At 47.6% G+C, this 18,101-nt stretch overlaps 1 protein-coding gene across 2 annotated transcripts in view; it reads right to left on the minus strand.

Moving 5' to 3' along the window:
* RBM6 (RNA binding motif protein 6) overlaps positions 1-5,963 on the minus strand; it is a 142,455-nt gene extending 136,492 nt beyond the window's left edge. For both annotated transcript variants that reach the window (XM_034776748.1, XM_034776747.1), the window contains exon 1: positions 5,883-5,963. The gene's annotated coding sequence lies outside the window, so the exon portion shown is untranslated. The remainder of the gene's footprint in view (positions 1-5,882) is intronic.
* Positions 5,964-18,101: the final 12,138 nt, after the last annotated feature.

Raw genomic sequence — 18,101 nt, forward strand, 5'->3', positions numbered from 1 at the left:
AGCCCCTGATGAATTCCATCATGATTTTAACAATTTCCATGCCACCATCAACCTCAGCCTAGACCAGTCCACACAAGCGGTCCATTTCCTAGACACTACTGTGCTAATAAGTGATGGTCACATAAACACCACCCTATTCCGGAAACCCACTGACCGCTATACTTACCTACATGCCTCCAGCTTCCATCCAGGACACACCACACGATCCATTGTCTACAGCCAAGCTCTAAAATGCAACCACATTTGCTCCAATCCCTCAGACAGAGATAAACACCTACAAGATCTCTATCAAGCATTCTTAAAACTACAATATCCACCTGCTGAAGTGAAAAAACAGATTGACAGAGCCAGAAGAGTACCCAGAAGCCACCTACTACAGGACAGGCCCAACAAGGACAATAACAGAACACCACTGGCCATCACATACAGCCCCCAGCTAAAACCTCTCCAGCACATTATCCACGATCTACAACCTATCCTGGAAAATGATCCCTCACTCTCAGACCTTGGGAGGCAGGCCAGTCCTCGCTTACAGACAACCCCCCAACCTTAAGAAAATACTCACCAGCAACCGCACACCATACAACAAAAACACTAACCCAGGAACCTATCCTTACAAATCCACTCAGTCCTACTTCTTGTTCAGCCAATCACTGAGAAACAAGTTTGTTTACATTTACGGGAGATAATGCTGCCCACTTCTTTTTCACAATGCCACCAAAAAGTGAGAACAGCATTTGCATAGCACTTTTGTAGCTGGCATTGCAAGGTATTTATTTACGTGTCAGATATGCTAAACATTTGTATGCCCCTTCATGCTTTGGCCACCATTCCAGAGGAGATGCTTCCATGCTGATGACGCTCATTAAAAAAATAATGCCTTAATTAAATTGTGACTGAACTCCCTGTGGGAGAACTGTATATCTCCTGCTCTGTGTTTTACCCCCGCATTCTGCCATGTATGGTAATAGCAGTCTAGGATGATGACCCAGCATTTTGTTTGTTTTAAGAACACTTTCACTGCAGATTTGACAAAACGCAAAGAAGATACCAATGTGAGATTTCTAAAGATAGCTACAGTACTCAACCCAAGATTTAAGAATCTGAAGTGCCTTCCAAAATCTGATGGGGACAGTATGTGGAGCATGCTTTCAGAAGTCATAAAAGAGCAACACTCCAATGCGGAAACTACAGAACCAGAACCACCAAAAAAGAAAATCAACCTTCCGCTAGTGGCATCTGACTCAGATGATGAAAATGAACATGCGTTGATCTGCACTGCTTTGGATCATTATTGATCAGAACCCATTATCAGCATGGACACAAGTCCTCTGAAGGGACATATGAATCTTTAGCGCATCTGGCACATAAATATCTTGCAAAGTCGGCTACAACAGTGCCATGAGAATGCCTGTTCTCACTTTCAGGTGACGTAAACAAGAAGCAGGCAGCATTATCTCCTGCAACTGTAAACAAACTTGATTGGCTGAACAAGAAGTAGGTCTGAGTGGACTTGTAGGCGCTAAAATTTTACATTGTTTTATTTTTGAATGCAGTTATTTTTTGTACATAATTCTACATTTGTAAGTGCAACTTTCATGATAAAGAGACTGCACTACAGTACTTGTATTAAGTGAATTGAAAAATACTATCTCTATTTTTACAGTGCAAATATTTATAATTAAAAATAAATATAAAGTGAGCACTGTACACTTTGTATTTACTGTTGTATTTGAAATCAATATATTTGAAAATGTGGAAAACATCCAAATATATTTATATAAATAGTATTGTATTATTGTTTAATCGCACGGTTAAGCCTTTTAATTGCACGTTTTTTTAATCGCTTCACAGCCCTATTTTACACATAACCTTTTGAATACTTCTATTCACTATTACTTGAATCTCTATGCTTCATTAAATACACATACCCTTGATTTCACTATAAATAGATCTAAGTGCTGTGAGTTAAGTGGAGCAGTGATCTAAGGTAAGACTGGCAAGCTGGGGAGTACTGCTTCTTTGGAAGCAGTGAATCAGTAAATACTGCAGGGAGATGCACCCATTGCTGGTGGAGTTGGGGAGCTGATCCCCAGCAGGCTAAGACAAGGCTTCCTCACACTAAGTGTAGGTGGTAGTAAGGTGCCTCACAACTATGGGTACTCCTGGGAAGGGTCACAACTCCCCAGAATGACATTAGCCTTTTTTGTAATTACATCACTTGGCTGGCACATGTTCACTTTGTGATTAACTACCCCGATTCTTTTCTGCAATAGTACTGCCTACCCAGTTACTACCCATTTTGTAGTTGTGCATTTGATATTTTCTTCCTAACGCTTTGTCTACACTAGCACTTCTACAGCAAAACTTTTGTCAGTCAAGGGTGTGAAAAAACACACCCCTGACTGACATAAAAGTTTCACCGACAGAAGCGTTTGTGTGGACAGTGCTATGTTAGCAGGAGACACTCTCCCGCCGACACAGCTGCCACTCATTAGGGGTGGTGTAATTATGCCAGCAGGAGAGATCTCTTCTGCTGGTATAGAGCAGCTACACAGTGGTGCAGCTGTAAGGTCTGTAGTGTAGTCATAGCCCAAGTGTACTTTGTACTTGTCTTTACTGAATTTCATCTTGTTGATTTCAGACCAATTCTCCAATTTGTCAGGGTAAAATACTTGCAACCCCTACCAGGTTGGTGTCATCTGCAAATTTTATAAACATACTCTCCACTCCATTATATGACTCCTTCATGAAAATATTGAGTAGTATTGAATCCAGGACAGACCCCTGCAGGACCCCACTAGATAAATCCTCCCAGTCTGACAGTGAACCAATGATTTCCCACTTGCTTTTCAGATCTTGTGATAGACTTTATGCCCACGGCTACAACTAGGGAATTTTTAGAGCTCTCCCACTGCCATGCTATCAGTATTGTAACCTCTGCTCTGGAGGGATAAAAAGAGCCATCTAAGCTAGGGTTCCCAACACTGTTGACACGATCCACTAACGAAAAGCTAGAAAACAGCCTTCAGCATCCTCCAGTATGGGGCAGAAACCATACCATCCATATATTATCCTCCGTTTTTTGGTCCCCCTTTTAGAAAATTATTTTGGGCTGAATACCCCACTCGATCCCATTCACTGTCCCAATAGTGCTCAGAGATGATGCTCTCCTAATAAGAGACTAGATCATCTTTTTCCACAGCCCAGATTATGTTCACACAGACCCTTCGTCCAATTTTTCTTTTAAAGATGGCAAGCTTTCTGGGGTAGAGACTGTCTCTTCATATACATCTGTACAGTACCTGGCAAAACAGAGCCCTGATCTTGATCAGGGCCTTGGGGTACTACCATAACAAATGATAAAAACCTTAACTACAGACATCACTTCTGCTCCACCAAAAAAAGTAATAGTTGACTTGACTATACAGGCCACAGATCCCAGTACAAACTCACAAGACTGGACAGAGATCCCCTTGTACTGTTGACAGAATAAAAGTGTAACTGCAGGTTACACGGCTGTACAGAACAGACTTAATTCCACATACAAACAAGATGCATATTTGTTTCATGAAACAATTAGCAATGTCCTCCCAATAGTAAGGGAGGCAGTATAAAGATTAACAAATTTATTAGAGCATATTAGAGCAATGCTCTAATAAATTTGTTAGTCTCTAAGGTGCCAAAAGTACTCCTGTTCTTTTTGCGGATACAGACTAACATGGCTGCTACTCTGAAACCTGTCAGTATAAAGATTGATTTGAAATTCTGAGAGAAGTTTCAGAACGAGGTTTTTCAAACTACAACCTAGTTTCCTCAATTTCAAATGTCTGTTATACCACCACATTCCAATAAGGTTCTAAATTTATATTATATGCAAAAATATAACTACATTAAAAGAAAGTAACAGTTGCAGTTAGTTACTCAAGAATCCAAAAAGTAGAATTTTTTGTGAACACAAGTTTAACTCTCCCCCCTAGTACATATGCATCATGTGTTACAATTTATTCCTGAGTTAGACTCAAATTCTTCCCCATATTCATAGAGGATATGTCACTATTGACAATAAGTTTGTACAAAGATCCAGTGTCAAATTATGCATTAAACTATTTATAAAATTACTGCTGTATTCAGCATTGTTCAGGAGAGAAAATACTGACTCTTTCAGTCCCAGTCCTTTCCACCCATCATTTGGCCATCTGAGAGTTCAATTACCTGATATGTACACAATTGCACCATGTGTCCAAGTTATTAAAGCAATTGCACATCTAAATTATGTGAATTCATGGATACTGACAGTAGACGAGGCAGCTCAGTGCATCTACAGACCATTGTAATGCTGTGTTAAACTGAAAGTCAGGTTACATTCAAAAGTCTATTTTCATACCCATAAAAACCAGAATGAAACTTAGTTTCTGAGGTGTTAATCTATTACAGAAGCTTATCAAGCAGACAAAGTCTGATACGCCAGGATTATGGTTGCATGCCATTCCAAAAACAATACACAAGCTTTACACCTGTATTAGCATTTATAAATATGAATGTTAGACTGCAGAAACATCCATAATATGGTATCATACAATAGGCATTAAATCTTATCCATACACATTCCAATTGGCCTGGCAACAGACACTGTGAGCCACCAGGGTTACAATCCAGCCTCACTGCAAGCCCTCATTCCCACTAATACACCCTAATGTTTTCTTCACTCAACCCTGACAGTCACATAAGGAACCTTAAAAATTACCTATGCTGTCCCCAGGTCCAACACCTCCACAGCTATGAACTGAAACATTCCAGCTCCACAGCAATTTACCATACAGCACCCTGAGTAGGAACCCCACACAGGGGGAACACCTTTCAGCCCACTGCAAACCCTGTAATCATCTCACCTCCACCAAAAGCAGCTGGAATCCCCCATTGCCAGCTGCCTGGCCAAAAATGGCATGTTCCTATCCAGGACCCTGCATTACCAAAGTCCCTGAAGCTGAGCACCCTCTTGACCCCTCAATTTCCACCCTGTCCACCAAACCAGGATCCTGCACTACCCCCATGACCTGAATGCCCATCCCAACCCAAAGACTGATGTCTCCCCAGCAAAATGTCACAGGCAGGAAAATCCTGTGAACAAACTGACACCCCCCCCCCCCCCACAGCCATACTTCCACACACACCACCACACCTCAAACAAGAGTGCCTCTCCATGGCCAATCCCCAGTAAAGCCCCCCACACATGAGCCCTCATCAAGGCCCATGATGATTAACCTCCCGTCCCCCCACTATGACCCCCTCCTCCAATGAGACTTGAAGGGCAACCCCACCATACTCATAGAGACCCCCTGAGAACTTGCATAACCAACCACACATATCCCCAGGTGAGAACCTACATAATCAACGCCTTCTAGCGCCCCCGCTCCCCGACAGGAGCCCTTGTACCCGACGCCCCCACTCTTAGTGACGCCTCCCAAGCAGAAGCCCACATGCCCACCCACCCCACCACGAGCCCAAATGCCTGAAACCCCCCACTCCTAGCACCCCCTGCCAGGAGTCCAAGTGTTCTATCCCCCACACCTCCAGCGCCCCCCCACGCATGTCCGACCCCCCACGCCCACACCTCCAGCGCCCCCACACGCATATTCAACTCACCCCCACCCCAACGCCCCGGCGCCCATCCGCCGTGAACCCAGCGCGCCCCGCAAGTGCCCCAGCACCCCGCCCCGCCCGCGCTCCGCGTGCCCCGCCGCCAGGCGAGCGCGGCTTGGCCTGCGCGGGGAGCCGGAGCGGATCGGTGCCGCTCGCCCCGCCTGCCCTGGGGGCGGGGTTGGAAGGTCTCGCGGCTCCCGCCCTCGCCAACACCCACAGCAAACCGGGAGCCCCCTTACCTCAAACACCAACGGAACCGCCGCCCCGGGCCCGCTGCACCGCCGAGAGGAAACCGGAACTTCCGGGGCGGTGCCGTCTAGCTGCACCATGGGACACAGAGTCCGGGTGCGCCTCCGCACTACCACTCCCGGCATGCACTGCACAGCCGCCAGCCTGGCCGCTATGCACGGGCGGATGGGCGGAGTACAGTTCCCAGAGTGCTTGGCAGGACACGCACGGACTCCCGCTTCTCCGCTGGGGAGTCGGGGGTATGCTGGGGGTTGTAGTTCTACGGCGTAGGCCCTGGGGTCAGGACGCTCAGCAGGGCCGTAGCCCGTAGTCACACTGCTACTCAGCGCAGAACCATGGGGCCAGGCGGGGCTGGCACCGAGCTGGGCAGCTCTTCCCTTAGCAGCCAGGCAGTTCAGATTAGCCCGCAGCACACACAGAGTCCATGCAGGCCTGTGCAGAGCCCCCCGAGGCAGCACCCAGGAAGGCCACCCATTCTGCTGGCACTAAAGCCCCAGCTCCCAGACAGAGCCGGCTTTAGGAAGTGCGGGGCCCGATTTGAACAGTTTTGACGGGGTCCCGGCAGGGATGACTGAAAAAAAAAAAAACGTAAAAAAACATGTGGGGCTTGTACTCACCAGGCGGCACTCGTAGTCTTCGGCAGTTTGTCCTTCACTCGCTCTGGGTCTTTGGTGGCACTGAAGGACCTGCTGCTGAAGGGCTGCCGAAGACCCAGAACGAGTGAAGGACCTGCCGCTGAAGTGCCGCCGAAGACCCGGAGCGTTGCCGGGTGAGTAAAAATTAAAAAGGAGCCTCTAGCCAGGGAAGGGATTCTCGGCCACTTGCCCCCACCCCAGCGGCCCTGCCACTGGGCGCGGGGCCCTCTTAGGCGCGGGGCCCGATTCGGGGGAATTGGTGGAATTGGCCTAAAGCCGGCCCTGCTCCCAGAGGCATGTGATTCTACGCGACTCCCCACCGACGTTAAAAGACGGAGTTTCTAGCCCTGACGGTTGCAATGAGGCAAATAAAGAACAAAAATTATGATTTCAAGCCAATCTCAATATTTTTGGGGCCTGCCTCGTGATTTTTGAAAGTTTAAGGTTGGCAAATACTGCAAAAGACACAATTGTGAAACACAGCCATGAATCAATGTGAAAGCAATTTCCAATGAAACACATGACAAGAGAGGGAAAAAGAGATGGCAAAAATGTAAGTTACTTCCCTAATATCATCAGCATGGCTACAGAAATGAGTGATTGACAAAGAGAAGTATAACAGAGAAGATATTGGCAGAGCTGAGAGCCATAGGTGCTGATTTCAGTGGAGCTGCAGATTTGAGCTTTGATGGAGCTAAAGCAATGTCTGGGTGCTGCACTAGACTCGTTTGCAGTGAGTAGGCACTTGCATTATACATCCATAGCGTAAGTCGCTGTCTAAATCTGGCGGTTATTAAATCACTGGTAACTCAGCCAGAAGAGTGATCTGTCTAGAGCACCAAGACAGAGTGATTCTGATGACAGCAAGCAAAGGCCTCTGCTCTCTACTGATACACAATAGTTCCACTGGCATGATGCTGTCATTACCTTCCACTAACATCACCCCTATGTTTTGACCCTTTGGAGGATATAAAAGGTTTCAGCTAGTGGCCTTGCCCATTTCATCTCAGCTCAGCTCTTGCTTCAGGATTTGCTAATCTTAAAAACAGCCCCATGTTTGGCTGGCAAATGAAACCCCTTTGTATAGTGAATGGAGGTACAATCAGGAGGACCCATGCCTCAGTTATTGTAATAATAATATCTAGCTCTTATGTATTGTTTTTCATCAGTAGATCCCAAAATGCTTTAAAAAACAGGTATTATCCCCATTTTATAGAAGGGGAAACTGAGGCACGGAGAAGCAAAATGACCTCTCCACAATCACAAGCAGGTCAGGTATCCTGAGGTCCCATCCAGGGATTTATTGATTAGGTCAGATTGCCTCCCTGCTGCCACTATAGAAGTTGGAAAGTGTATAGGCAGGTGTCCCCCAAATACTTTCCTTGTTCAGCACTGGGTTCGGATGGTGTGCAGTGAATGAAGCGCAGGGCCACATATAAAAATTAGGATGGATAACAATAAATATTGAACTGTTGCATCCTTCACTGAGCATTGTCCATCCTCCATATTGAATGAGGCAAATATCCAGTGGAAAAAATAGCTTGTGACAATGCATTTAAACATTGTGATCATGCAGTTATGCAGATACACAAGGAGGCAGAGTTAAGATTGTGTAAAGCACGTTAAATTAATCATTTCCTGGCTCTTGAGTGCTTCACTGTTCAGCCTTAATGTTATTTTAATCTCATTTTCTGTATGGAACTTCCTAGATTTATTAAAAGGAAACTGAAATTCTAGTTACAAAAGAGCAGCCATATGATATGCAAAGGCATGTGTGGACAGAGATCAGGGATCCTGCCTCAATTATTGCACATACAGTGTATTGCAGAGCATTCTACTGCTGTCTAGCACAATATTTTCTTCTGCCCTTCAGTTCAGTTAATACTGTCAAAGAAATTAAGGGAAATGAGTAAGATTTTGTCCAGTGTATTAGGAGGGGAAATAAAAATTAATTAATATTAAGATAAATTCATGGAGGATAGATAAGTTCATTGAGGATAGGTCCATCAATGGCTATTAGCCAGGATGGGCAGGGATGGTGTCCCTAGTCCCTTTTTGTCAGAATCTGGGAAGGATGACAGGGGATGGATCACTTGATGATTATTTGTTCTGTTCATTCCCTCTGGGGCACCTGGGATTGGCCACTGTCGGATGACAGGATACTGGGCTAGATGGACCTTTGGTCTGACACAGTATGCTCGTTCTTATGTTAATCAGAAAGTTGATCTATTTAATAAATGAGGGTGTGTGAAATTAATGAGGGTTCAAAAATGGTTGTAATCCTAACAAGAAAATAAAGGCTGGGATAATTGACCAAGTCAAGCAAGATCCCTCACTAGAGTTACCACCTGGCTGGTATTTGACTGGCCTGTTTTTTTGTGGATTTGCCAGTTGACAGAAAAATAATTTAATCTGCTGGGATTTTTTACATGGTCTAAATGTTTGCATTATTATCACAATACACTGGGGTAGCTAATGTTAAAAGTTTCTGTGTCCAGCTAAAGATGCTGTAGTTTTCCCACTTCCTAAATGTAAGCAATAACAGATCAAAACTCTTGAAAATACAACAGCTGCCTGCCCACCAACACGCAAGTGCACCGTGCAGGTGTGAGAGAGGGTTTGAGTCACACATGTAGGATATTATCAATCTTATCTCTATGTGTGAACTCTCTAGATACTATAAGTGGCTGTTGGGGGGTGGGGTGGAGTTGCTTTGTGGTTGGGGATGTGGCAGGCTTGCCTTGTGGGAAGGGTGCTGATTTTTTTGCATTTCAAAGGTGGTAACCCTCCCCCTTCCCCCCACTCAGGCCAGCTGTCCCCCATACTCTAGCTAGATCCCCACACTCAGGCCCCTCACTCCCTGCCACTCTGGCTAGGCCCCCAGAGCCAGGCCCCTTGCCACCCCTACTCCAGCCAGACCCCCACAGCTCCTTCACACCCCCTCCCACTCTGGCCAGCCCTTCCAACCAGATCTCCATTTGCACTTAAAAAGTTGGATAATACAGGGAGCTCAACCTACAGGATGAGCAATTAAGTGCATCACTCTCTAGCAGAAAGTAAGGAAGACACAGTTATCAATAGCCTAGAAATGGAGAAGGAGGAACAGGAGCACTGGGAGGGGAATCAGGGATTGATAGCACCTAATGGCAGATAAAGTGCAGCTGGGATAGGGTTTTAAAGCCAGGAAGGGAGCAGTAGGTTGAGGTTTGCAGTTATTTCCTTTGTTGTTCTGGCAGGTGGACTTGAACCTGGGATGTCTACAGCTTAGTACATGAGCCTGTACTGTATGAGCTAAAAGCCATATGGCTCTTAGTTAAGGCTGTAGAGCAGACTCATTAATCTCTCTCTAAGTAGTCTCGGGGCCACTGGATGGGACAGAACATCACACCCAGAAGGGGTGTGAGTTACACCTAGGGAAGGGGAGTTGGCTTGGGGCAAGGAGGTGCTGTGCTATAGAGGGAGAATAGGCCCCAGGGCCCTGCCTGGACTAGGGAGTTGTACAAGAGGCCCAAAGAGATGAAGTAGCCATGGGAGAGGATGAAGCTGTAGTGGTAAATCAGGAGCTAGAGGGGAAGTGGGGAGGAACCCAGGGAAACAACAACATGGCCTGAGACTGAGCAGACCTATGTGGCTAGTCTTAGGCCACCTGGGCTGGAACCTGGTGGGCCTGGGTTTCCCTACTAGCTGCTGCCATAGGGCCTGGAGTTGGGACAGAAGACTGAGAAGGCAAGAGGGACTGTTACCCTCGAAGTGTATAGGCAGGTGGGGGGGGAATCACGTGGTGACCTGGCCAGGGGGCTGAATCATAAAAAGGGAGCACCTTGAGTCATGGGAAAAGAGAGAGAGGGGGGCCGTAGCATGAATAACTGATGGAAGAGGGTGCCAGATGGAGGTAAGAGCTAATTCCCACACCTAGCCCAAGGATGTGCACTTGCAGTGAGTGGAACCCCTTCACAATGCCTGATGCCAAACTCATCTCTGCTGTAACATCCCTGACTTTGGTAAGGTTACTCTGGGCATGAGCTTGGCCTCTAGAGCATGAAGAAACAGTGAAAGATGTTTTTGAGAAGTCTATGATAGGAAGAGAAACATGAATGCAGTACTGAGTTCCAAAAAAGGACAGGAGAGTGATCCTGGCAATTACTGTCTGCAGACTTTTAGATATTCCATTATTTTGGCAAACAAAAGAATTCCTAGACTGTGTCCAAGCCAAGGTCTGCCAAGTCGGGTATCCTGGGGCTGTCACCAGATGCTGCAGAGGAAAGTAAGAATCCTGGGCAGTAGCAGATGTGGGATAACCCGCTCCCCTCATTAGGTCTCATCCTGGCCTCTAATAGAGATGGGGTTAAGTCCTAAAGCATGAGGTTTAATTACCCCGTCCAAAATTTGTGTTGTCACTAATTATGACAGCAATGGATAGTCTTGATATCATACTAATAACCAATCCATTTTTAAATCTTAATTCTTTGCCTCAATGACATCCTGTGGTAGACTGACATCTGCAGTCTAATTACAGCCTGTGAGGGGGAAAATTCCTTTTATCGGTTTTGGATTTCCTATCTTTTAACTTTGTGTCCCTTGTCCTTGTATTATGAGACAGGGAGAACACCTACTCCTTATCTGACTTCTTGAGATCAGATGGGTGACGGAATAGCTTTTATTGGCCCAACTTCTGTTGGTGAGAGACAAGTTTTGAGTAACCTGAGGAAGCTCTGTATCTTGAAAGCTTGTCTCTCTCATCAACAGAAGCTGGTCCAATAAAAGCTATTACCTCACCCACCTTGTCTCTCTCATATCCTGGGACCGACCTGGCTACAACTACACTGCATACAATTCTCTAGAATAGATCAGTCATTATTTTATATGCATTTATCATCTCCCCTCTTATTCATCTCCTTTCTAAAGTGACAATCCCAGTCTTTCCAATCTCTCTTCCTGGGAATTTCTCCAGACCCTGGGTCATTCCCGTCACCATTCTCTGAACAGCAGTTTTGCAATATCCCATCTGAGATGGGGTATCTAGTACGACACGTAGATGGGGGCCACATCATTGTTTTATATAAAAGTAGTAGAATATTCTCCATATTTTTCTCCATCCCATTTCCTATGCAGCCAAACTACAGCTGGGTGAAATTTTTCAACAGAAAACTTTTTTTCCACCAAAAAATGTGGGCAGGGCCAGCGCAACCCATTAGGCGACCTAGGCAGTCACCTAGGGTGCTACAATTTGGGGGGCAGCGACTGCGGCGGTATTTTGGCGGCGGGACCTTCCGCCGCCTCTGTGGGGGGTGGCATTTTGAGGTGGGACCTTCTCCTCCTAAGGTGGCAGAAAAGCTGGCGGCGCTCCTGAATGTGGGTTTGGGTCAGCTGAAACATTTTTCAAATTAATGTCAAAGCTACTGAATTGTTTTGGCGGTGGGTGGGGGATAAAATGTGTAAAACTTTTTTTTTTTAATTAGGACATTTTCAAAACAATGTTTTGATTTTTTTTTATTCAAAATGACTTTTTGTTTTGAAATTTATTTGTTTTATTTTAAAGTGGAGGCAAACCGAAAAAGAAACAATTTTAGTTTTAGGTAGAACAAAACATTTAATTCTACCTGAGACAAATTTCTTCTTTTTCAGTTCAGCCACCAAACTGAAGAATCGGTTATTTCCACAGCGTTAACCCGAACATCTCATTAGCTTGTTTGACTGCACCTGCCCATGGAGCAGCACTCTCCACTGAGCTGTCCTACAGTGACACTGAGGGTATGTCTACACTACGAAATTAGGTCGAATTAATAGAAGCCGGTTTTATAGAAATCGGTTGTATACAGCCGATTTTGTGAGTCCCCACATAAAATGCTCTAAGTGCTCTAGTCGGCGGACCGCGTCCACAGTACCGAGGCTAGCGTCGACTTCCGGAGCATTGCACTATGGGTAGCTATCCCACAGTTCCCGCAGTCTCCGCCGCCCATTGGAATTCTGGGTTGAGATCCCAATGCCCGGATGATGCAAAACAGTGTCGCGGGAGGTTCTGGGTACATGTCGTCAGGCCCCTCCCCCTCCGTCAGAGCAACGGCAGACAATAGATTCGTGCCTTTTTACCTGGGTTACCTGTGCAGACAACATACCACGGCAAGCATGGAGCCCGCTCAGCTCACCGTCACCATATGTCATCTGGGTGCCGGCAGACGTGGAACTGCATTGCTACACAGCAGCAGCAGCTAACTGCCTTTTGGCGGTAGACGGTACAGCATGACTGGTAGCCTTCATCGGCGATCTAGGTGCTGGCAGCTGTAGGGCTGGCAGCCATAGGGCTGCATTGCACCAGCCCCTTGCCTTTTGCCTTTTGGCAGTAGATGGTGTATTACGACTGGTAACCGTCCTATTACAAGTTGGATCATCGCACATTAGCAGAATCTTCCCTGAGCAGCAGATCGTGCAATAGGCCTGAAGGCCATCGTAGTACACTAACTGCCAAGCGCCCAGTATTTGCTGCCAAGCACCCAGAAGATGCCGAGGGCTATCAGTCATGCTGCACCGTCGTCTTAAGATGTAAAAAATAGATTTGTTCTGTATTCATTTGCTTCCCCTCCCTCCGTGAAATCAACGGCCTGCTAAACCCAGGGTTTTCAGTTTAATCTTTGGGGGGACCATTCTGTGTGACAGTTGTTTGTGTTTCTCCCTGATGCACAGCCATCTTTCTTGATTTTAATTCCCTGTACCTGTACGCCATGTCATCACTCGGCCCTCCCTCCCTCCCTCCTTCTCCTGGTCCGTCAGATACTAGTTTCGCGCCTTTTTTCAGACCAGGCGCCATAGCTAGCACTGGGATCATGGAACCCGCTCAGATCACCGCGGCAATTATGAGCACTATGAACACCACGCGCATTGTCCTGGAGTATATGCAGAGCCAGGACATGCCAAGGCGAAACCCGGACCAGCCGAGGAGGCGATTGCAGCGCGGCGAAGAGAGTGATGAGGAAATTGACATGGACATAGACCTCTCACAAGGCACAGGCCCCAGCAATGTGGAAATCATGGTGTTACTGGGGCAGGTTCATGGCGTGGAACGCTGATTCTGGGCCCGGGAAACAAGCACAGACTGGTGGGACCGCATCGTGCTGCAGGTGTGGGACGATTCCCGGTGGCTGCGAAACTTTCACATGCGTAAGGGCACTTTCATGGAACTTTGTGACTTGCTTTCCCCTGCCCTGAAGCGCCAGAATACCAGGATGAGAGCAGCCCTCACAGTTGAGAAGCGAGTGGCGATAGCCCTGTGGAAGCTTGCAACGCCAGACAGCTACCAGTCAGTCGGGAGTCAATTTGGAGTGGGCAAATCTACTGTGGGGGCAGCTGTGATCCAAGTTGCCATGGCAATGAAAGACCTGGTGATATCAAGGGTAGTGACTCTGGGCAACGTGCAGGCAATAATGGATGGTTTTGCTGAAATGGGATTCCCAAACTGTGGTGGGGCCATAGACGGAACCCATATCCCTATCTTGGCACCGGAGCACCAAGCCACCGAGTACATAAACTGCAAGGGGTACTTTTCAATGCTGCTGCAAGCCCTGGTGGATCACAAGGGACGTTTCACCAACATCAACGTGGGATGGCCAGGAAAGGTACATGATGCTCGCGTCTTCAGGCACTCTGGTCTGTTTCGAAAGCTGGAGGAAGGGACTTTCTTCCCGGACCAGAAAGTAACCGTTGGGGATGTTGAAATGCCTATCGTGATCCTTGGGGACCCAGCCTACCCCTTAATGCCATGGCTCATGAAGCCGTACACAGGCAGCCTGGACAGGAGTCAGGACCTGTTCAACTACAGGCTGAGCAAGTGCCGAATGGTGGTGGAATGTGCATTTGGACGTTTAAAAGCGCGCTGGCGCAGCTTACTGACTCGCTCAGACCTCAGCGAAAAGAATATCCCCATTGTTATTGCTGCTTGCTGTGCGCTCCACAATATCTGTGAGAGTAAGGGGGAGACCTTTATGGCGGGGTGGGAGGTTGAGGCAACTCGCCTGGCCGCTGATTACGTGCAGTCAGACACCAGGGCGGTTAGAGGAGCACAGCAGGGTGCGGTGCGCATCAGAGAAGCTTTGAAAACGAGTTTTGTGACTGGCCAGGCTACGGTGTGAAACTTCTGTTTGTTTCTCCTTGATGAACCCTCCAACCCCCTCCCCCCACCCGGTTCACTCTACTTCCCTGTAAACCAACCACCCCACCCTCCCCTCCCCCCTTCGAGCACCGCTTGCAGAGGCAATAAAGTCATTGTTATTTCACATTCATGCATTCTTTATTAATTCCTCACACAAGTAGGGGGATAATTGCCAAGGTAGCCTGGGATGGGTGGGGAAGGAGGGATGGAAAAGGACACACTGCATTTTAAAACTTTAACTCTTATTGAAGGCCAGCCTTCTGATGCTAGGGCAATCGTCTGGGGTGGAGTGACTGGGTGGCCAGAGGCCCCCCCACCGTGTTCTTGGGCGTCTGGGTGAGGAGACTATGGAACTTGGGGAGGAGGGCTGTTGGTTACACAGGGGCTGTAGCGGCGGTCTCTGCTCCTGCTGCCTTTCCTGCAGCTCAACCATACGCTGGAGCAAATCAGTTTGATGCTCCAGCAGACGGAGCATTGACTCTTGCCTTCTGTCTGCAAGCTGACGCCACCTATCATCTTCAGCCCGCCACTTGCTCTTTTCAGCCCGCCATTCAGCCCGCCACCTCTCCTCTCGTTCATATTGTGTTTTTCTCATGTCTGACATTGACTGCCTCCACGCATTCTGCTGTGCTCTATCAGCGTGGGAGGACATCTGGAGCTCCGTGAACATATCGTCCCGCGTCCTCCGTTTTCTCTTTCTAATGTTCACTAGCCTCTGCGAAGGAGAAACATTTGCAGCTGGTGGAGGAGAAGGGAGAGGTGGTTAAAAAAGACACATTTTAGAGAACAATGGGTACACGCTTTCGTTACAAGGTCGCATTTTTCCTCTGCCTGCCGGTTTGGTATGAGAGATCACTCACGCAGTGCCAGGCAACAGATTTCGGCTTGCAGGCAGCCATGGTAAGCCACAGTCTTTTGGCTTTTTTAACCTTCTTAACATGTGGGAATGGTTTCAAACAACAGCACATTTCCTATATCAAGGATGAATTGGGTTGGCCATTTAAAATGGGTTTTCAATGTAAAAGGAGGGGCTGCGGTTTCTGGGTTAACATGCAGCACAAACCCAAGTAAACCACCCCCCACACACACACGCCCGATTCTCTGGGATGATCACTTCACCCCTCCCCCCACCGCGTGGTTAACAGCGGGGAACATTTCTGTTCAGAAGAGCAGGAACGGGCACCTCTGAATGTCCCCTTAATAAAATCACCCCATTTCAACCAGGTGACCGTGAATGATATCACTCTCCCGAGGATAACAAAGAGAGATAAGGAATGGATGTTGTCTGCATGCCAGCAAACACCGGGACCATACGCTGCCATGCTTTGTTATGCAATGATTCCAGACTACGTGCTACTGGCCGGGCGTGGTAAAGTGTCCTACCATGGCGGACGGGATAAGGCAGCCCTCCCAGAAACCTTTTGCAAAGGCTTTGGGAGTACATGAAGGAGAGCTTTCTGGAGATGTCCCTGGAGGATTTCCGCTCCATCCCCATACACGTTAACAGACTTTTCCAGTAGCTGTACTGGCCGCGATTGCCAGGGCAAATTAATCATTAAACACGCTTGCTTTTAAACCATGTGTAATATTTACAAAGGTACACTCACCAGAGGTCTCCTGTGTGCCCTCAGGGTCTTGGGTGAGTTCCGGGGTTACTGGTTCCAGGTCCAGGGTGACAAACATATCCTGGCTGTTGGGGAAACCGGTTTCTCCACTTCCTTGCTGCTGTGAGCTACCTACATTACCTCCATCCTCATCTTCCTCGTTCCGCGAACCCTCTTCCCTGTGTGTTTCTCCATTGATGGAGTCATAGCACACGGTTGGGGTAGTGGTGGCTGCACCCCCTAGAATGGCATGCAGCTCCGCGTAGAAGCGGCAAGTTTGCGGCTCTGCCCCGGACCTTCCGTTTGCTTCTCTGGCTTTGTGGTAGGCTTGCCGTAGCTCCTTAATTTTCACGCGGCACTGCTGTGTGTCCCTGTTATGGCCTCGGTCCTTCATGGCCTTGGAGACCTTTTCTAATACTTTGCCATTTCTTTTACTGCTACGGAGTTCGGCTAGCACTGATTCATCTCCCCATATGGTGAGCAGATCCCGTACCTCCCGTTCGGTCCATGCTGGAGCTCTTTTGCGATCCTGGGACTCCATCACGGTTACCTGTGCTGATGAGCTCTGCGTGGTCACCTATGCTTTCCACGCTGAGCAAACAGGAAATGAAATTCAAACATTCGCAGGTCTTTTCCTGTCTACCTGGTCAGTGCATCTGAGTTAAGAGTGGTGTCCAGAGCGGTCACAATGAAGCACTGTGGGATAGCTCCCGGAGGCCAATAACGTCGAATTCCATCCACACTATCCCAATTCCGACCCGCAAAGGCCGATTTTATCGCTAATCCCCTCGTCGAAGGTGGTGTAAAGAAACCAGTTTAAAGGGCCCTTTAAGTCGAAAGAAAGGGCTTCGTCGTGTGAACGTGTCCAGGCTTAATTCGATTTAACGCTGCTAAAGTCGACCTAAACCCGTAGTGTAGACCAGGCCTCAGATCTCTTTCTCGTGTTGATGCAGTTAAATTGGACCCCTGAAAGACGTCAAGTAGCTTAACTTGTTCCAAAGTGCATAACTTTGCACTTGCCAACAGTGAATTGCATTTGCTGTCATATTCTCTATTCCCTTAGCTTGGTTAGGTTTCCCTGAAGTTCTGCGCAGTCCCCTCTGGTCCTAACCTAAATAGCTTTGTGTCCTCAGCAAACTTTGCTACCTTACTGCTCACCTGCCTCTCCAACCATCTCAATAGAACCATAAGAATTAAGGAGCATATTTACAGAAAACAAACATTGGTAAAACACCTCAGTGATGCCAGAGCTCAGGTGTATCAGACCCTGGTGCAGCACATTGGCTGTGGATCACTGGTGCAGGCTTCTCTCTGCTCTCATCAGAGTTTAGGCTGCTGCACTCTATCATCAGAAAGCCCCTTGTACTGAACTTGTTCCTCTCCCTGGAACAGGGTGACCAGACTCCCAGTGTTAGTGGGACCGTCCCGATATTAGGGACTTTGGCTTATATACGCAACTATACCCCTCCCCCCTGGAAAAATAGCATCCTGAATTTTCCACACTTGCTATCTGATCACCCTATCCTGGAAGCAGAGGCATGTTATTAGACAGGCATAGCCCCTGGGCTTTGGCCTGCCTCTGGGTCTGATTGCACTGCAGCCAGAACCACAGCTGAGCACAGTGCAATGGAAATAGAGGAGAACATTCACGCAGGCTGCTCTGTGCTAAGGGTTTCGCAGCAGTAGCTTGCGTCAAACTGCTGGACAAAGCACTGGTGACCACTGCGGGGACCAGCGCTGCACTAGTCCCCAGAGTGGGGGAGAATGGGCGGCCCAAGTGACCCGTGCAGACTGCACTGAATCCTTGTGGACTACAATCCCCAAGCT

This window comes from Trachemys scripta, chromosome 7 (assembly GCF_013100865.1).
Source record: "Trachemys scripta elegans isolate TJP31775 chromosome 7, CAS_Tse_1.0, whole genome shotgun sequence".
Classification (NCBI taxonomy): Eukaryota; Metazoa; Chordata; order Testudines; family Emydidae; genus Trachemys; species Trachemys scripta.